Below are 19,978 nucleotides of genomic sequence, written 5' to 3'. Positions count from 1 at the left end.
ATCTTAAAAGCTATGCGTAGAAGACTCCGTTCAAAAGATTCGGTTCGTTGAACTGAATCGAACTTTGCATTACTCCAGTAGTTGTAGCAGTGGCGGTTTAGCCACATGGACCGGCCAATCAGAAGACTTACAACGCAAAACAGAGCATCTGATTGGCTGATGCTGGCAGATCCCGCCCCCAGTCACTCAGGCTTCACGTGATTATCGAATGTGAATGGAGTGGCCTGCTGCTGCCTCGTGGTCTGTACTGTCAACAGAGGTCAGGCAAAAGCTCGCACACAGCCTTGTAAACACAGGACCTATAGCGCACGTTCGCAGTTACAAACACAAACAATGTCCCTAATTGTATTGATTGTCTAGCTGCACTTAGGCAATGCAGGTTTTGGGTGGTTTTTCCCCAACATTTTCAGAATAAGGCCCTGTCTGAAGGTCACATCAATGTGGCTCTACTGTTACTGCTTGTTTGGCAAGCACCACTGTTTCAGCGCCTGGCATCAGGACTGTTCAGATGTATTCACGGCACTCAGCCTTGGTTTCTATCAGCAGAACTTACTTTGTAGGTTTATGTGGCATCAGGAAAGTTGGTGGGAAGTAAATAAAATAAATAAACAAATGTAAATATAGCAGAGTTTAGCATTCTGCCTCTACTGGAATCCAGTGGTGGACAAAGAGTTAAAGTAGAGACACACAAGGTAAAATATTACTCCAGTAAAAGTAGAAGTTCCTCCTTTAGACCTCCACTTGAGCAAAAGTACTAAAGTATTTACTGTCAAATTTACTTAAGTATCAAAAGTAAAAGTGCTAAAAAAAAAGTAATTCTGGCTCTGATGTCCTGTTATCATTTTTATAACAAGACTGGCTTCATGAACTCATTTCAGGTGAAAATCCTCCATCGTCTCTCTTGGTAAACCAGTCTTTTAATAGAACGTCATTAATTAGTGACGCTGACGTCTATTAAAATGATCATTAGCACAAAACACTGAAGGTGAACAGTTTCCATCAGGGAGAACCGAGTGGCTCTGAAATCACTTTTTACACACAAGCAAAGTTTCAGTTTAAGATTTATTTACAACTTAGTTCCAAGTTTAAGTTTAATAAAAACTGGCTTTAAACTCAGGATCACAAATGAGCTCCTTTACTATGTTGAACTGTAGGTCTCTGTTCATAAACATAAACTAGCCCAAACTAATTTACCATAAAATAAAATGGTGTTTGTAGAAATTCAGAAAAAAGCCACGTCAGTCACGACTGCATATGTGGACATATTTCTACACTGCTCAAAAAAATAAAGGGAACACTTAAACAACACAATATAACTCCAAGTAAATCAAACTTCTGTGAAATGAAACTGTCCACTTAGGAAGCAACACTGATTGACAATCAATTTCACAGCTGTTGTGCAAATGGAATAGACAACAGGTGGAAATTATTGGCAATTAGCAAGACACACTCAATAAAGGAGTGGAGTGGGGACCACAGACCACTTCTCAGTACCTTTCTGCTTTCTGGCTGATGTTTTGGTCACTTTTGAATGTAGGTGGTGCTTTCACACTCGTGGTAGCATGAGACGGACTCTACAACCCACACAAGTGGCTCAGGTAGAGCAGCTCATCCAGGATGGCACATCAATGCGAGCTGTGGCAAGAAGGTTTTCTGTCTCTGTCAGCGTAGTGTCCAGAGGCTGGAGGCGCTACCAGGAGACAGGCCAGTACACCAGGAGACGTGGAGGAGGCCGTAGGAGGGCAACAACCCAGCAGCAGAAGCGCTACCTCCGACTTTGTGCAAGGAGGAACAGGAGGAGCACTCCCAGAGCCCTGCAAAATGACCTCCAGCAGGCCACAAATGTGCATGTGTCTGCACAAACGGTTAGAAACCGACTCCATGAGGATGGTATGAGGGCCCGATATCCACAGAATGAGGTTGTGCTCACAGCCCAACACCGTGCAGGATGCTTGGTTTTTGACAGAGAACACCAGGATTGGCAAATTCGCACTGGTGCCCTGTGCTCTTCACAGATAAAAGCAGGTTCACACTGAGCACATGTGACAGACGTGACAGAGTCTGGAGACGCCGTGGAGAGCGATCTGCTGCCTGCAACATCCTTCAGCATGACCGGTTTGGCAGTGGGTCAGTAATGGTGTGGGGTGCCATTTCTTTGGAGGGCCACACAGCCCTCCATGTGCTCGCCAGAGGTAGCCTGACTGCCATTAGGTACCGAGATGAGATCCTCAGACCCCTTGTGAGACCATATGCTGGTGCGGTTGGCCCTGGGTTCCTCCTAATGCAGGACAATGCTAGACCTCATGTGGACTGCTGAAGCTATGGACTGGCCCGCCCGTTCCCCAGACCTGAATCCGATTGAGCACATCTGGGACATCATGTCTCGCTCCATCCACCAACGCCACGTTGCATCACAGACTGTCCAGGAGTTGGCAGATGCTTTAGTCCAGGTCTGGGAGGAGATCCCTCAGGAGACCATCCGCCACCTCATCAGGAGCATGCCCAGGCGTTGTAGGGAGGTCATACAGGCACGTGGAGGCCACACACAATACTGAGCCTCATTTTGACTTGTTTTAAGGACAATACATCAAAGTTGGATCAGCCTGTAGTGTGTTTGTCCACTTTAAATTTGTGTGTGACTCCAAATCCAGGCCTCCATTGGTTAATAAATTTGATTTCCATTGATGATTTTTGTGTGATTTTGTTGTCAGCACATTCAACTTTGTACAGAACAAAGTATTCAATGAGAATATTTCATTCATTCAGATCTAGGATGTGTTCCCTTTATTTTTTTGAGCAGTGTATATATATAGTAATAAGGGTATTTGGAATGAAGACCCAAAAAAGAACTGAAAGAATTGATTCCCTAAAGAACCGTTGGTAATTATTCTACACCCCCTTAAAATCCTGGGCTTCTTACATACTAAGGGTTGTTATTCAGTAACTATAGGGACCTTAATGCAAACTAGCTGAATTATTTTAATAGAACATATTCAGTAGAGAAGATCTTATATTCTTATTGGTCATAGAAGTGTAAAAACCTTGGGCCATGGCCATTTAAGTAGTTGAAGAAAGTTGAAGGCTCAACACCCCGTCTCGTCTCCAGACTTTTATTCTACTGTTCTGTTTTGAAACATTCGGTTAGGAAAGGGTACAAATACATTTTTCACCTTGAAAAATATATTCCACACAAACAAGGCTGCAGGCCCTGATGGGGTTCCACCCAGGGTGCTTAAAGCCTGTGCTACCCAACTTTGTGGAGTACTTCAACGTGTCTTCAACTTGAGCCTGAGTCTCCAGAGGGTCCCCATGATGTGGAAGACATCTTGCATTGTTCCTGTCCCAAAGACGCCATGACCCAGTGATGCCAAGGACTACAGGCCAGTGGCACTGACGTCTCATGTCATGAAGACCATGGAGAGGCTCGTCTTGGATCAGCTCCGACCCATAGTCCAGCCTTTTCTAGATCCCCTCCAGTTTGCCTATCAGCCCCGCCTGGGAGTTGAAGACGCCATCATCTACCTGCTCAACAGAGTTTATGCTCACCTGGATAAGCCAGCCAGCTCTGTGAGGGTCATGTTTTTTGACTTCTCCAGCGCATTTAACACCGTCTGGCCCGCTCTTCTGGGCGATAAGCTCACAGTGATGCAGGTAGATGCCCCCCTTGTGTCCTGGATTGTTGACTATCTGACCGGCAGACCACAGTATGTACGCCTGCAGCACTGTGTGTCGGACAGAGTGGTCAGCAACACTGGAGTTCCTCAAGGTACTGTCCTCTCTCCCTTCCTCTTCACCCTCTACACCACGGACTTCGGCTACTGCACAGAGACTTGCCACCTTCAGAAGTTTTCTGATGACTCTGCAATAGTTGGATGTATCAGCAAGGGAGTGGAGGATGAGTACAGGGCAACGGTGAAGGACTTTGTCGCATGGTGCGAGCGGAACCACCTGCAGCTCAATGTGACAAAGACAAAGGAACTGGTGGTGGACCTGAGGAGGGACAAGGCACCGGCGACCCCTGTGTCCATCAGCGGGGTCAGTGTGGACACTGTGGAGGATTACAAATATCTGGGTGTGTATATTGACAATAAACTGGACTGGGCTAAGAACACTGACGCCCTCTACAGGAAGGGCCAAAGCCGTCTCTATTTTCTGAGGCGCCTGAGGTCCTTCAACATCTGCCAGACTATGCTCAGGATCTTCTATGAGTCTGTGGTGGCGAGTGCTATCCTCTATGCTGTTGCATGCTGGGGAAGCAGGCTGAGGGTGGCAGATGCCAACAGACTCAACAAATTGATCCGCAAGGCCGGTGATGTTGTGGGTGTGGAGCTGGACTCGCTGACGGCAGTGTCGGAGAGGAGGACGCTGTCTAAGCTGCGGGCCATTATGAACAATGGCTCCCACCCACTCTACGATACGGTGATGAGACACAAGAGCTCATTCAGCTCAAGACTCATCATACCAAAATGCACCACAGAGCGCCACAGGAAGTCATTCTTACCAGTGGCCATCAAACTCCATAACTCCTCCCTCAGTGTGTGATTCAAAAAACTGTTCATATGTGCAATAACAACAATTGTGTGTGTAGAGTACTTAAATCTGGTGCACATACATACGGTAAATTCTATATATTGTTTTAAATTATACATGCTGTAAATTCTATATATTGTTTTAAATTATTAGTAAAGTGTTTATTTTTACATAAATGGCTGCAACTGTAACAACTGCAATTTCCCCCTGGGATCAATAAAGGAATCTGAATCTAATGTGCCCAACTGGACCTTAAAACCACTGCTGTACCTTTGAGGGAACATTTAAAGTGTTTGTATCTTGATGAACTAATAAGGTACCTGCACAGAACCTTAATTTCTAACCATGTACCAGGAATGAATTCATAAAAGAATGTGTTTTGCTTGTTTCATTTGTTATGCATTACCAGCAATAAATGTTCTCAAAGCTCAGACTACTGTCGGGACGATCCACCTCTGCCCCAAGTGTGTTATGTTATAACTAGTTAATTCTAAGTTCAGTTTTAGTTCTAAACTTATTCTGTTCTCCTATGCAAAAAGAGTAACACAATTAAAAAAAGATTAAAAAGCATTCTTGCAAAAGTAAAAGAAAAAACTAAATTCAGTCAGTGAGTTGTTTCTGAAGGAAGGAAAAGGCCTTCTCCATTTATTGAGCTTCAGGTGGCAAGATGGTTTCCGGACAACCAAATGCAAAGATCAGTACAAAGCATCCTTCTTTATACCCTGTTTGGGGTGCACTCATCACCCCTTCCTTTTTATATGACCTTGAATCACTTTTAAGTTCCCATTGTGTCTTGGTTTACTGAATCTTTTGATAACCCTTATTTCCCATCAATCTTAAGATATATTTTTTATATAATTTTCTCATCCCTTCCATATCAGGTCATTCTGACCTCTTCAAGGCCCTTCATTGGGCACCTGTGGGCTAGTTTTTGCCAATTCTTCACTAGTCTTCTAATTAAGAGCATATTTCTGTTGAGCAGGCAGTGTTTTTCAAGCTTCTCCAGGTGCCTTATCAAAAACCCTTTTATGTGATGCACTGCCCATGCCTGGGTCAGAAGTTCACTCTGTCCCATGCATGCAAACGTTAGGCCTGTTTTCTGCTGAAAAGAGTTGTCTGCCTCAGCTATATGACTATAACTTTATTTCAATAATTTCTAAGTGAATGATCGTATTAATACTTTTATACTGTGATTCAAGGACATATTTTATCATAATTTCCGACACTACAGAGTTTGGCTGAGTCACTGTTACACAGTGAGCAAGCCAAGAGCCTTAAAACAAACAAAAATTCTAAACTGAAGATAAAGAACAAATACAGACACAGTTCAGTCTAAGATGGACAAACAACAACCTCCCTCATGGCTATTATTGGCTCAAATCTCTGTGTAGGAATAAATATGACAAATAAACATAACAAACTCCATTTCTGAAAAGGCAAATATGCCCTCGAAAATAACTGCACTAAAAAGGTTCATTGGAGCGACTGTGGGTTCTCTAAAGCAGTCCTAGTCCTCAGGGACCTGTATTTTTGCTCTTATTACTGTGTAGTTATACATTAATAATATATGCTATGAATATATAACTACTGGTGTATGTACTGTTATAAATGGATTACAGCAGCTTCTGTACATATCCATGTATCCAGTTTTTTATTTAATGTATCTTGATAGTTATAACAGCATATTCTCTCTTATGTAATAACACATGTAATAGAGTGAACTACTGATTTTCAAACAAGACCGATTGTAACAGGTGTGCAATTGCCTACAATATGAGAGATCGTACACTCTATCTGCTCAGGAATCGGCAACTTTCCTAACATTCAACTGGCTGTACTCCTATGCTTGGCATGGTGACCTAATCAAACTTCTGGTTTTAAACTTTTCTGTGATGTGACAGTATTTAGTATTTACAGCATCACAAATCTGTAAAAGTGACTTTTGTGTAATTAATTAAAATGTGTTTTGTGTTATACAGCTACAAATGCAACATCTGGATGGTCAATCTGTAATTTCACTGAACCTATACAGGTAACCACTTATTATAAAGTGTAGCTTTTACATAGTTACTTCAGGATAATTGTGCAATAACATAGTAACCTGATTAAATGATTAATGCCAATTTGTAATTTTACAGCGGCTAAAGATACATATTTCAAAGATAATAACAATGAACACCCTCTGGTTCTCTAAATACTCACATTGTAGAAAGCTTTAAAGGCAGAACTTTGGCCACCATGTCACAACACGAGCGCACTACTACAGCCAGCTAACTGTAAGGAACGTTGGCGATTCCAGTGCAGATACAGTGTAAGCATAACATACCTCATATTTCAATAAGGAAAGTTTTCTAGAACAAGAGCAGTTCACTCTATTATACACTATATGGCCAAAAGTATTCGATCGACTGCCTTCACATTCTTAATTTATAAGGTTTATTATGATGTCGGTCCACCCTTTTCAGCTATAACTGCTTCAACTCTTCTGGGAAGGCTTTCCACAAGGGTTAGGAGTGTGCTTATGGAAATTTTGACCGTTCTTCGAGAAGCACATTTGTGAGGTCAGACACTACTGTTGGACGAGAAGGCCTGGCTTGCAGTCTCCACTCTAATTAATCCTGAAGGTGTTCTATCGGGTTAATGTCAGGACCCAGTCCAGTTCTTCCACACCAAACTCGCTCATCCATGTCTTTATGGACCTTGCTTTGTGCACTGGTACGCAGTCATGTTAGAACAGGAAGGGGCCGTCTCCAAACTGTTCCCACAAAGTTGGGAGCATGAAATTGTCCAAAATCTCTTGGTGCTGAAGCATTAAGAGTTCCTATCACTGGAACTAAGGGGCCGAGCCCAACTTCTGAAAAACAACCCCACACCATAATGCCCCCTCCACCAAACTTCACATTTGGCACAATGCAATCAGACAAGTTCTGTTCTCCTATCAACTGCCAAACCCAGACTCATCCATCAGATTGCCATACAGAGAAGCGTGATTCGTCACTCCAGAGAACACGTCTCCACTGCTCTGGAGTCCAGTGGCAGCACTTTACACCACTGCATTTGACACTTTGCATTGCGCTTGGTGATGTAAGGCTTGGATGCAGCTGCTCAGCCATGGAAACCCATTCCATGAAGCTCTCTACACTGTTCTTGAGCTAATCTGAAGGCCACATGAAGTTTGGAGCTCTGTAGCAATTGACTGTACAGAAAGTTGGAGACCTCTGCTCACTATACGCCTCAGCATCTGCTTAAATAAGTTTTTCCAGGTGAAAAGTACAGATTTGAACCTTTTCATAACCAAATGTTTTAAAACAGAACAATAAAATCAAAGCCTGGAGGCGAGACGGGGTGTGTGGAGTCAGTACAACTTAGAAAATATAATTTCAGCGGATTATGGTTCAGTTATGTTCCCTGACTGAAGGTACTGAGATGTCCCACCCTAGTGACAAGAGGGGCATCAGTAATAGTTTTGTAACTTTATTTCTGAGAGTGCAGCAGATACAAAGAGACCTATTAAATATAAAAGATACTCCCATCACCACCATCGATACGCACATCTACGATACGAGTACTTTCACCTCACAAGCTCGTGTCCTGTGTCCTGGTCTTAGTGAAGAGGTGTAATTTGATTCAGGCCTGATCCCATCAGCTTTTGCTAATGTTCTTAGAACAATGTCACATCACACATACTTTGATCAATAGTCACGCCCTCAAAAAGGCCCCCTTCCCAGTTTGATAAGTACAATCTTATGTGGTCAAAGTGCCAAATATATGATTAAGCAAGGGCTGATAACTGAAATGCATTGTTTTAGATATTCTATTCTATTCTGTTCTATTCTATTCTTCATGAGTTATTGGAGGTGGTAAGTGGTGATATTATGGTGAAAGTATATTTCATCAGCCATGTCAGAACACATGTAAAACAATTTCCAACAATTCCAACAATCCATTTCTAAACTCATTGTGAAGAGAAACCATAAATATCTAACCATTTATTTTGTGTGAATACATCAATCTAAATGGGACCACTATTACTTGACTATACGCTTAAAGAAGATGGTTCTTCAAGGGCTCTTTAGTAAAAAAAAAATGATTGTATATTCTCAAAAAGGTTCTATATGGAACCATATTGAACCATCAATCTGAAGAACGCTTTCATAATGCAAAGAACATTTTGATCATGCAAAGTGTTTGATCATACCTTGAGTGTTCATGGCTCTTTATACAACCATTCTCTTTACTAAAGAACATTGGAAGAATCATCACTTTTAAATGTGTATGACACACACACACACACACACACACACACACACACACACACCTTCTAAGCTGCTGCTCCTTCTGGGTCGCAGGAGGTGCTGGAGCCTATCTCAGCTGTCATTGGGTGAAAGGTAGGATACACCCTGGACAGGTTGCTAGTCCATTGCAGGGCAGATAGACAGACGCATTCACACCTAGGGGCAATTTAACATGTCCAAACAGCCTGACTGCACGTTTTTGGATTGTGGAAGGAAACTGGAGAACCCGGAAGAAACCCACACAGACACGGGGAGAACATGCAAACTCCACACAGAGAGGACCGTGGTCACCCTGCAAGGAACTCAAACCCAGGCCCTCCTTGCTGTGAGGCAACAGCGCTACCCACCACGCCACCACATGGCCTATGTGTAATACAATTTCCAATAATTCCAACCCATATCTAAACCTTTGACCCTAAAAAGAACCAAAAGAATTGATTCCCTACCGAACTTTTAGTGACCCCAGTCCTGTTGCATATTGAGGCTCATTATTCAATAGCTAATCGTTTTTTTTTGTGTGAAGAAGCCAATTTAAATAAAACCACTATTACTTAGACTAGTAATGTATTGGACTGGTCTATTATATTGTGTTCTTTGTATAGAGTATATAAATCTATTTATTCAGTTTCCACTGCACTTTTAAATCTTCATTGAGCTGTAGACGGTGGAGATGCAGGTTTTGCTGTTGATGCAGACAGCAAGTACTTGAAGCGGTTAGAGGAAAAATCAAGACAGACTAGTTTTCATTGTTCTGTCCAACTGTTTACACATGAAGTGTGATATTTGACCCACAAAGCTCCAAACCTGGGGGTATATTTCTCAAAGCCAGCACATGGCTGTGTGTCAAAATAAATTTTGTACAATCAAAATTGCATGTCAATCATTTTTGAATGAATCATTAATTTATTGCAACTGACTAACGACAGAGTAGTCCGAGCCCCACAGCTGGTGCAAACGGGGAATTTAACATTGCAAACATTATTGATGCCCCTTAATAATTTATTCAGAGTTTCTCTTTCTGAAGAGTTTCCATTATGACTTGATGTGCTAGGTTAGTAAAAGGGGTAGTTAGCCCCACTTGCAGTGTCCAACATGATTCACAGGCTTTGTTCAGTACAATTTCAATAAGTGCATTTACATGCGCTCAATAATCCAATTATAATCAGATTTCTGCAGTTATCTGATTATTCAAATGGCCATGTAAACAGCACACTCTGATTTTTTAGATCTACGTCTAAAAGTCTGATTGAGAAATCTGATAAAGAGTCTGGATTTGAGCTCATTAATCAGATTTCTCAGTGCATGTGAGCTCTTACTCTGATTTCTTTTGGATTGCTCAATATTCTTCATTTTCTAGATGATGCATGTTCATATTTTCAGGTAAAGCGGTACAATATTTTTAAAAAAAGCCACAGCATTAAGTTAACGCCTTACTTCAGGGGTTTGTACCTTCTGCTCGAGTCACATGGAAATGTTCACCAAAAAAAAGCATACAATTATCACATTATTCAAACACAACAATGTTTTTAGAAATGGGGTTGTAGTTAAAAGTTTGTACTTGTCCTGTTTAAATTAGCATTTTGCAAGTTCAGTTTTAAAAAAGTGTTAAACCAGTTGCGCTATTGTTAGACAACATTCATTTTCCAAAGTTGAACTTGAAGCAAAATTTGGCCCATGAGATTTATTTGCGCCAGGAGTCTGCACCTTAAAATCCCTTATTGCAGCTAATTCCAGTAAATTTAATGTGCTTCAGTTGCAACTGAAAAAAAACTTGAAAAAAAAAAAATACTCAAGTTTATTGACACAGGTATGACCTTTAGAACAGTGGTCGCCCTCTTCCTGGAGACCTACCATCCTTGCAACTTTAACCTCCAACCCAAATGTAACACAGCTAAAGAAGCATTAAACTAAATTCTGAATCCGATAATTGGCTGAAGAAGGTGGGGTGGATTAGTGCTGAAGCTAAAGTGTGCAGGAAGGTGCCGGGCTGGCCACCACTGCTTTAAAATGCCATTCATTTTGGAAATCTCTTCACAACTGCGCAGAAAATTTTTGAAAAGAGGTCAAATCTATCACTTCAGTGGGTAATAAGAAACATTTTGCATATTTCCAAAGAGCCCACTGCAGAAGTGAATTTCTGTGCAGTGTATTTCCATGTCCTTCTACCATGTCCCTTTTCAGAGTGGACGCGTACCCCCACATCTCGCACGACTTGGCCCTCAGTTTGCAGCTCAGTGCCAGAAAGCTCTTGTTTTCATCACGTGTGGTGCAGCAGCTGCTCTGGCACGCTGCAGGAAAGTGAGCCGTGACGGTCACTGTATCACTCAAGCTCCTGTGGTGAACTTTGAGAGTAAACAATGCTCGTCTTTTGCTGCTGAAGCTGTTTTCTTCTTAAAACAAACAAAAAACAAAGTCTGGACTTGCAGACGGTTTATCAGTTTGTATCCTCTGTCTGGTAGACTTTGTCTGTCTAGTGCTATAAATAGACTTCCAGGGAAGTCTGTAGGTTGATTTCAGACAAATCAAATCATCTATCTATCTATCTGTCCGTCCGTTCGTCTGTCCGTCCGCCCGCCCGCCGGCCCTCCATCCATCCGTCCGTCCGTCCGTCCGTCCATCTATCTATCTATCTATCTATCTATCTATCTATCTATCTATCTATCTATCTATCTATCTATCTATCTATCTATCTATCTATCTATCTATCTATCTATTTGTCTGTCTCTGTCTGTCTGTCTATCTATCTGTCTGTCTGTCTGTCTGTCTGTCTATCTATCTATCTATCTATCTATCTATCTATCTATCTATCTATCTGTCTGTCTGTCTGTCTGTCTGTCTGTCTGTCTGTCTGTCTGTCTGTCTATCTCAACTGTAAAAATTTTTATTATAATGATTTTAAAATGGAAAACACATTTTTATTTCTTTAATAAAGATGGTATTAATATTAATATAGTATTGAAATTTATTGCAGCCCACTCCCAACAACTTGCATGGTCAATAATGCATTTAAGAATTAAACTCTTCGTATATTGTCTTCTTGATTTGGAAAGACCACCTGTTGTATCCTCCTTTCGCTTTTCAGAATTCATATTCAGCCGGCACACTGGCTGACTTCCGCCCTTGGTTTCTTTGTTCTATTTCTATAAAAACTTGGTGAAGTTTTGCCTACTGCAGGCCGTCTAATGGTAAAGGAAGCAAACATTCAGATTTCAGGCTCAGGAGTCGGCAACATGCAGCTCCAGAGCCACATGCGACTCTTTTACTGCCACCTTGTGGCTCCATGGCAAAATTAGATTTTTAGGCAAAAAAGTACATCTTAATACTGATAATGTATAAAGGGACATGTAGGGGTGATGTAGTAGAGGCACTGATTCAGTACAGCAGCAGAGATAAATAAGTGGACATGAAGTGCCATTGCAGTGATTGTCTAATTGGAATTTAAGAGTCTTACGGCTTCAGGGAAGAAGCTGTTTATCAGTCTGGTTGTTTTACTCTTAATGCTCCGCAACCTCCTACCTGAGGGGAGTGGGACAAAAAGTGTGTGTGCTGGATGAGTGGGGTCCTTCATGATGTCGGTGGCCCTTTTTCTGCATCTGGAGGTGTAAATGTCCATGGTGGTGGGAAGGCTGACTACAACAGTCCTCTGTGCAGCCTTCACCACCCTCTACAGAGCTTTCCTTTCTGCTGCAGAGCATCTTCCATGCCACACGGTGATGCTGGAGCACAGAACGCTCTCCACCACACATCTGTAGAATGAGGTGACGACTGAGCTCCCGAGTCCTCAACTGCCTGATGAAGCAGAGGCGCTGATGTGCCTTCCTGATCAGGCTGGATGTTTTATTACTCCACGTAAGATTGTTACTTAGGTGTACACCCAAGTACCTATAACTGGAGACCACTTCCACTGCAGATCCACCGACATGTAGGGGGAGGGGAGGGATGGTGTCGCCCCTTCTGAAATCCACAATCATCTCCTTTGTCTTCTTCACGTTGATGCAGAGATTGTTCTCACTGCATCATCTCTTCAGGTGTTCCACCTCCTGCCTACAGCCAGACTCATCACTATTTGTGATGCATCCAACCACTGCCATGTCGTCCCCAAACTTTACAACATAACAGCCTGGATGGACGGCTGAACAGTCATATGTGAGCAGTGTAAGCAGGAGCCCTGAGGGGAGCCGGTGCTGAGGATGATGGTGGAGGAGGAGATGTTGTGGATCCTCAGATTGCAGCCTGTTAGTCAGGAAGTCCAGGACCCAATTACAGAGAGAGGTGCTCAGTCCAAGTGTGTGGAGTTTGTAAGCCAGGGTCTGGGGAATCATGGTGTTAAAGGCCGTTGTGAAATCCACAGAGAGCATACGGATGTAAGAATCCTTACTCTCCAGGTGGGTGAGGGCAGTGTGGACCACAGAGGAGATGGCATCCTCTGTAGATTGGTTTTTCTGGTACACATACTGGTGTGGATCTCCGGTGACGTCAATGTTGGCTTTGATGTGAGTCATAACCAGTCTTTCAAAGCACTTTGTGACTATCGGGGTGAGGGCTTGACAAATGGACAGAATCATCTGCATTTATAAGTGATCCAGTTGGTTTATGGATATGTTTAATCTGCAATGAGAAACTGTTCTAGCGGGAAAGCATCCTGCTAGAGATGCAAGAAAAGCAGCTATAATGCTACCTTAGCTAAAGATTGAAGCAGAACAAAGTAAGCTTGTATTTTTATTCATATTTTCTGCCTGTATTATCACATTAGCACATACTGAGACATGTTCGCAGCCATGATGTTAAACTGAAAAAGGGGCATAAAATGTTGTGGCTCGCAAAGTGGTTTGATTTTTGCTGAAATGAGACAAAATGGCTCTTCTTAACATTTGGGCTGCTGACCGCTGCTCTGGCTGATTAGGCAGGATCCTCAAAGCAAGCTGTCTGCTGTCGTGCCCTTGGACAAGGCTTTTCACTTCCACTGCTCCAGATCTCACTGCACTGCTCCAGTCTGAGCACTGATACACAGTAAATCAATCATTTACATAGCAAAATTAATCAGTAGGTTACTCTAGTGCTATGTTGACCCCATGAATCTTCTATAGTGCACACAACAGTGAGTTTTTGATAAAACAGTCTCTGCACAGAATCTCAAGCAATTAAAATTCCACTCAGTACAGTAAAATAGATTAAATCAAACAAAAACAGCAAATGTGGAAGGTCATTTAAGGGGGGAAGAAGCACAACATAAATCCAAAAAAAAAAAGAAAAAACAGGAGATGGATTCACAAAAGGACGAACATCTACATATTTAACTTTTTAAGAACTTCCTTTATTTCTTCCTGAGCTTTTCTTCCACAGAATAAGTGATATTCTTTAAAAATATATATATGTTCTTAACTTTACAACAGTCTCACACTTGACTTAGACTGTAAAAACCGATAGGATAAACTTCTTAAACTGTAACTTTTAATGAGTTTCACAACAGTTAACTGTAAAATAAACCAAAAAGGTTTTTTCTGTTGGCTGTTTCCTCCACCATCAATTCTAGATCTTGTTTATTTCAACCTTTATTTTGCTGTCCTAGGGCAATGTCATTAAATTACAGAATTTCTAATAAATGTATTAATATGTGTGAATTTATTGAGTTGGTCTATTTTCTATATATTGAGCTTATAGTGTTACATTTAAGCTAAAAGAACACAATGTGTAGCTCTGACACAAATTGTGTAATTCCTTGTTTTTGCCGAATCCACAGGCTGCTGTTTCTCAGCTTCATCCAGCCAGAAGCCCTCTGTTCAACCTCAGGCCTTTTCTCTTTACCTCATCCAACCTCAGGCCTTTTCTCTTTACCTCATCCAACCTCAGGCCTTTTCTCTTTACCTCATCCAACCTCAGGCCTTTTCTCTTTACCTCATCCAACCTCAGGCCTTTTCTCTTTATCTCATCCAACCTCAGGCCTTTTTCTTTACCTCATCCAACCACAGGCTTTCTTTCTCTGCTTCATCCAGCTTAAAGTTCTTTAATTAGCCATAAACTTTTTTTTCTGCTGCATTTAATGAGAGGCTTTCATCTACTTGCATTACTTCTCACTCTGCTTGATAAAGGGGGAGCGTTTTTAACCACAGGCCTCCTTTCTTTGCTTTATCCAACCACAAGCCTTCTTGCTTTACTTCATCTAACACAGGTCTTCTTTCTCTGCCTCATCCAGCAAGCTGTTCTTCATTTAGCTATAAGCCTATTTTCTGTACCTCATCCAGCAAGAGGATCCTCATTGAATCAAAGGCCCTCTCAATTGTCTTGATAAAGATAGAGGGCCTTCATCCAACCACACTTTCTTTTTTTGCTTCATTTGACCACAAATCTGCTCTTGGCCTCATCCAACAAAATATTCTTCATCCAGCCACAAGCCTGCACGGAATCCTCACTGGAACTTCTTGCCACCAGACTTTGAGATTGCACTGTTACATTTTTACCCCATCCATTAACTCCTTCCTGTATCTGTAGCGCTCTCTAGTGGCACTTATAACAAACAACAAATCAATCCCAGTATTATCACAGATATAAATCAAATCAAATCACGTTTATTGTCACATCACATTTACAGAGGTGGAAAGTGAGTGGTCAAGACAAGTGCAGACCGAGCATCAGAATGGGGAAGAAAGGTGTTTTAAGTGACTCTGAACGTGGCGTGGTTGTTGGTGCCAGACGGGCTGGACTGAGTATTTCAGAAACTGCTGATCTACTGGGATTTTCACACACAACCATCTCTAGGGTTTACAGAGAACGGTCCGAAAAGGAGGAAATATCCAGTGAGCTGCAGTTGTGTGGACGAAAATGTCTTGTTGATGTGAGAGGTCAGAGGAGAATGGGCAGACGGGTTCGAGATGATAGAAAGGCAACAGTAACTCAAATAACCAACCGAAATCTCTGAGGAATGTTTCCAACACCTTGTTGAAAGTATGACACGAAAAATTAAGGCAGTTATGAAGGCAAAAGGGGTCCAACCTTTTACTAGTGTACCTAATAAAGTGGCCGGTGAGCGTATATATAAATATCTAAGAAGAAAAAGCAATATATATATATATATATATATATTCTCACACTGACTCTGAATATACACATATACACAATATACACTACTATTGCACTATCCCAATGTACAGTAATAAGTTGTGAAATAAAACTATGAAACATGCTGTTGTTCACATTCTGTATGTACCTTTAGTCTGAAGTAGATAATAAATCAGATGCAGGTACACAGGGATAGACACTAATATAGAATTTTCCAGATTATACAGGATATGGATAGAAGATGCACAAGTTGTCAGTCTATGTGGGTAAATACAGTTTTGCTAGATTGAAGGTGCAGAGGATCAGTGTGAGTCTGATGAGATGTGGATGAAGTGGTGATTGTCCATGGAGATGATGACTCAAGAGGTGCAGTGGCAGGCCTACAGACCAATACACCAGCACTACTGGCTGTTCAGCAGCCTGATAGCCTGGGGGAAGAAACTGTCTCGGAACTGGCTGGTTCTGGATTTTATGCTTCTGTTTCTCCTCCCGCTCAGCAGCTGTGAGAACAGAGAGTGGCTTGGGTGGGTGGAGTCCTTTAGAATCCTCCTGGTCTTCCTCAGGCAGCAGCTGGTGTATAAGTCCAAAAGGTTTAGGACCCCAGTGATGTGCTGGGCTGTCCACACCACCCTCTGCAGAGCTTTCCACTCAATGGCAGTACAGTTTCCATACCAGGTGGTGATGGAGCCTGTTAGAATGCTCTCCACAGTACATGTGTAGAATGTTCTGTAGAAACCTAGGTAGGCTTTGTTGCTCCTACCTGTGGACTGTAGCCCGAATACCCATCACTGTGTGAAGCACTTGTACTTATTTTTAGATTTTCTCAGTGGTAAATAAAGCATTTTCATTGTTTGGTTAGGAGACAGCCTTGTTTTTTTTCCACCATAGATCACAGTATTGGATACTGTTTAAGTTTACATTAATAAAGTTAATGAACAAATGCTTTCTGTGCTCTCTGTGCTAAAAGAATATGGTACAAACGTGACAGAGCTTGTTTTGATTGAACTGATTTGTTCTTCCCTGTTCCTAAGCAAAGGGTTTTTTTCAAAGGGAACCTTACACAGTACTGTAAACATTAACCAGGCACAGTTTCCAGAAAGGAAACTTACTGGGTAATTCCATGCCAACTCACTGAGTGCCTGTCCACCCGCTTCATGGATTTCAATGAAAAAACAAGCAAAAACTTACATTTAATTCAGTTCAGCTATAGAGAAATTCAAATCTGTGCTACAGTTATTTTTTCTGAGTAATTAATGTTTAATATTTACCTAATCATGATCTAAAGTGCATCATAATTATTGAATGTAAGGGCTGATTGAATGACTGAACTGAGTTAAAGGAATACAGGATTCCCTAAAGGTTCTAGGTAAGCTGTAATGGAGTAACATTTATTTCGTTTTTATATATTTTGAACAGTAATTTTTCAACAATCCCAGCAAATACACTGACTGGCCACTTTACCTACCATGTATCTACAGTGATGGTTTATTTTCTCAGCTCCACTTACTCTATAGCTGCACTTTGTAGTTCTACAATTACAGCCTGTAGCCCATCTGTTTCTCTGATACTTTGTTACCCTGGTCTTCAGTGGTCAGGGCTCCCACAGAACCACCACAGAACAGGTACTGTTTTGGTGTTTGGCTGTGTGTTGCTCTGGTCTGAGTGGATCAGACACAACAGTGCTGAGAATGGTCCACCAACCAAAAACATCCAGCCAACACGTCCTGTGGGCAGCGTCCTGTGACCACTGATGAAGGATGACCAACACAAACTGTGCAGCTGCAGATGAGCTATCATCTCTGACTTTACATCTACAAGGTGGACTGACAAGGTAGGAGTGTTTAATAGAGTGGACAGTGAGTGGACACAGTGTTTAAAAACTCCAGCAGCACTGCTGCGTCTGATCCACTTAGACCAGCACAACACACTAACACACCACCATCATGTCAGTGTTACTGCTGAGAATGGCCCACCGCCCAAAGAATAAATGGACAGAGTGTAAATACTTAATAAAGTAGCCGGTCTGAGTTCATCGTAGTTACCGAAGTTTTATTATTATTATTTTTAAAGTTCTTTCATTTTTGCTCAACATCTTTCCTGTTTAAGTGTCCGCTCTTTTTCACTTTGCTGCATCCGTTCATCCTTCCTCTGTCAGCTGTTCTTTAGTTTGTATGTACTATAAAGACGGGCGTATTGTTAATATTTATTTATGCCATGTTTTTTGTTTCTGTGACACATCTGCAGTTTCAAATGAATTTATATCACTTTATATATTTAAAAATTATATTGATTCGACATTTGTCAAATATAAATAATTATAATAAATTATAATATGCATAAGTGCCATTTTCTCTATTTTGAGCTCCATTATTGTACATTTAGAACTGAAGATCTATTTCTTATTGGATGTTTATACTAAAAATAAAAAATGTATTATTATTCATTATTATTATTATTATTATTATTATTATTATTATTATTATTATTATTATGTCAACCTCTATATTCCAGGGCTAAATTATTTGAATTATTGCTTTAGGGGGCATTTGGCCTAAAACAAGTCCTTAAGCGTAATATGCTTTACGTCATGTTGTTTTATATTCTGTAGCACAGCACTGTATTCCTCTCAGAATTGGCAACGGTTGTAATTTTGTGTCCTTTTTGTGTTTTGATCTATAGTAATAATAATAATAATAATAATAATAATAATAACTTCTGTTTTTAAGTGTTAGCTTAAAAACAGGGTAAACTCTGGGGGCAGTCGTGGGCTGGTTACGGAACTGGCCCTGTGACCGGAAGGTTGCCGGTGCCCAGAGCTGACAGTCTGTGACTGAGGTGTCCTTGATCAAGACACCTAACCCCCACTGCTCCACAGGCTCTGTGGATAGCGCTGCCCACCGCTCCGGGCAAGTGTGCTCACTGCCCCCTAGTGTGTGTGCTCACTGGTGTGTATGTGGTGTTTCACTTCATGGCAGAGGTGAAATGTCCCCATTGTAGCACTAATAAGGGTCACTTAACTTCACTTAATCTGTGCAGCGTTAATGATCAGCGTTTATGGACAATGGCTCCCACCCACTCTATGACACAGTGATGAGACACAGGAGCTCATTCAGTGCAAGACTCATTCTACTGAAATGACCACAGAGCGCCACAGGAGGTCATTCTTACCTGTGGCCATCAAACTCTATAACTCCTCCCTCAGTGTGTGATTCACAAAGTGTGGTTCATCTGTGAAAAACTCAATACCAAGCTGTACTGTTCATATGTATAATAATAATAATGATAATAATTATGTGTGAAATACCTCAGAGGTGCAATAATCTGAACTGCTTTATACAGTACGTTTCATATTTATTATCGCAGTCACCACCTCTTTACTCTATTTGTAAGAATTTAAACTTGCACATATGGCAAATTTCTCTTTTTTGTCTTAAATTATTGAAGTGTTCATTCTTTTACATAAATGGTTGCAACTGTAACCACTGCAGTTTCCCTCTGGGATCAATAAAGTTTTCTGATTCTGATCACTTCTGACTAAAAAATGTGCTCCAGCCTCAGATCGAGGGCCTGTATCCATAAAGTAGCGGTCATTAAAGAAGGGCAGCTGATAAAGGATCTGCTCTTGTCACAAAGTTCATAGTACAAAATCTGATCCTCCATCAGAGGCATAGTTCACAGAGGACGTCTCAGTTTAGCCAGACAACTTAAGCCTAAATTTAGGCCTGTCCAACTGGAGAAGAGCTGAGGAACATTTCTGTTGGACAGTCCCTGAGCACTCTGAGCTTAACTGATCTGGTTAAATGAGAAGTCCTGTCTCGCGTCACACCCCCAGATCTACCTGCTCTACTGAGGTGAGATGAAATGAGTGGCCTGAACAACCACCATCTTTGCTTTACCTAGTGCAACCAGCAGGGGGAGCCACATAACCAAGACATCTCCCTGTAAGTCCCATTAGCCCTCAGCTGAGGAGGAGGAATCCACCGGTAAGAGCAGAAATGTCTGCCCGCTGCTGTGCGGAAGGCTGCTCGGTGTGCGGACAGCGCGGAGTGTGAAGGTAAAGCCTGCATTCATGTCTTTACTGCTCGATGCTGAAGGCT

The 19,978-nt window shown here is 41.6% G+C and overlaps 1 protein-coding gene across 1 annotated transcript in view; it reads left to right on the top strand.

The window, feature by feature from the left end:
* Nucleotides 1-19,821: 19,821 nt before the first annotated feature.
* Nucleotides 19,822-19,978, top strand: part of pxylp1 (2-phosphoxylose phosphatase 1) — a 65,619-nt gene continuing 65,462 nt past the window's right edge. Inside the window, exon 1 of the mRNA XM_037546736.1 lies at nucleotides 19,822-19,935. The gene's annotated coding sequence lies outside the window, so the exon portion shown is untranslated. The remainder of the gene's footprint in view (nucleotides 19,936-19,978) is intronic.

This window comes from Pygocentrus nattereri, chromosome 17, assembly GCF_015220715.1.
Source record: "Pygocentrus nattereri isolate fPygNat1 chromosome 17, fPygNat1.pri, whole genome shotgun sequence".
Taxonomy (NCBI): Eukaryota; Metazoa; Chordata; class Actinopteri; order Characiformes; family Serrasalmidae; genus Pygocentrus; species Pygocentrus nattereri.
The sequence above is the reverse complement of the archived record's forward strand: the minus strand, read 5'-3'. Positions and strand labels throughout refer to the sequence as shown.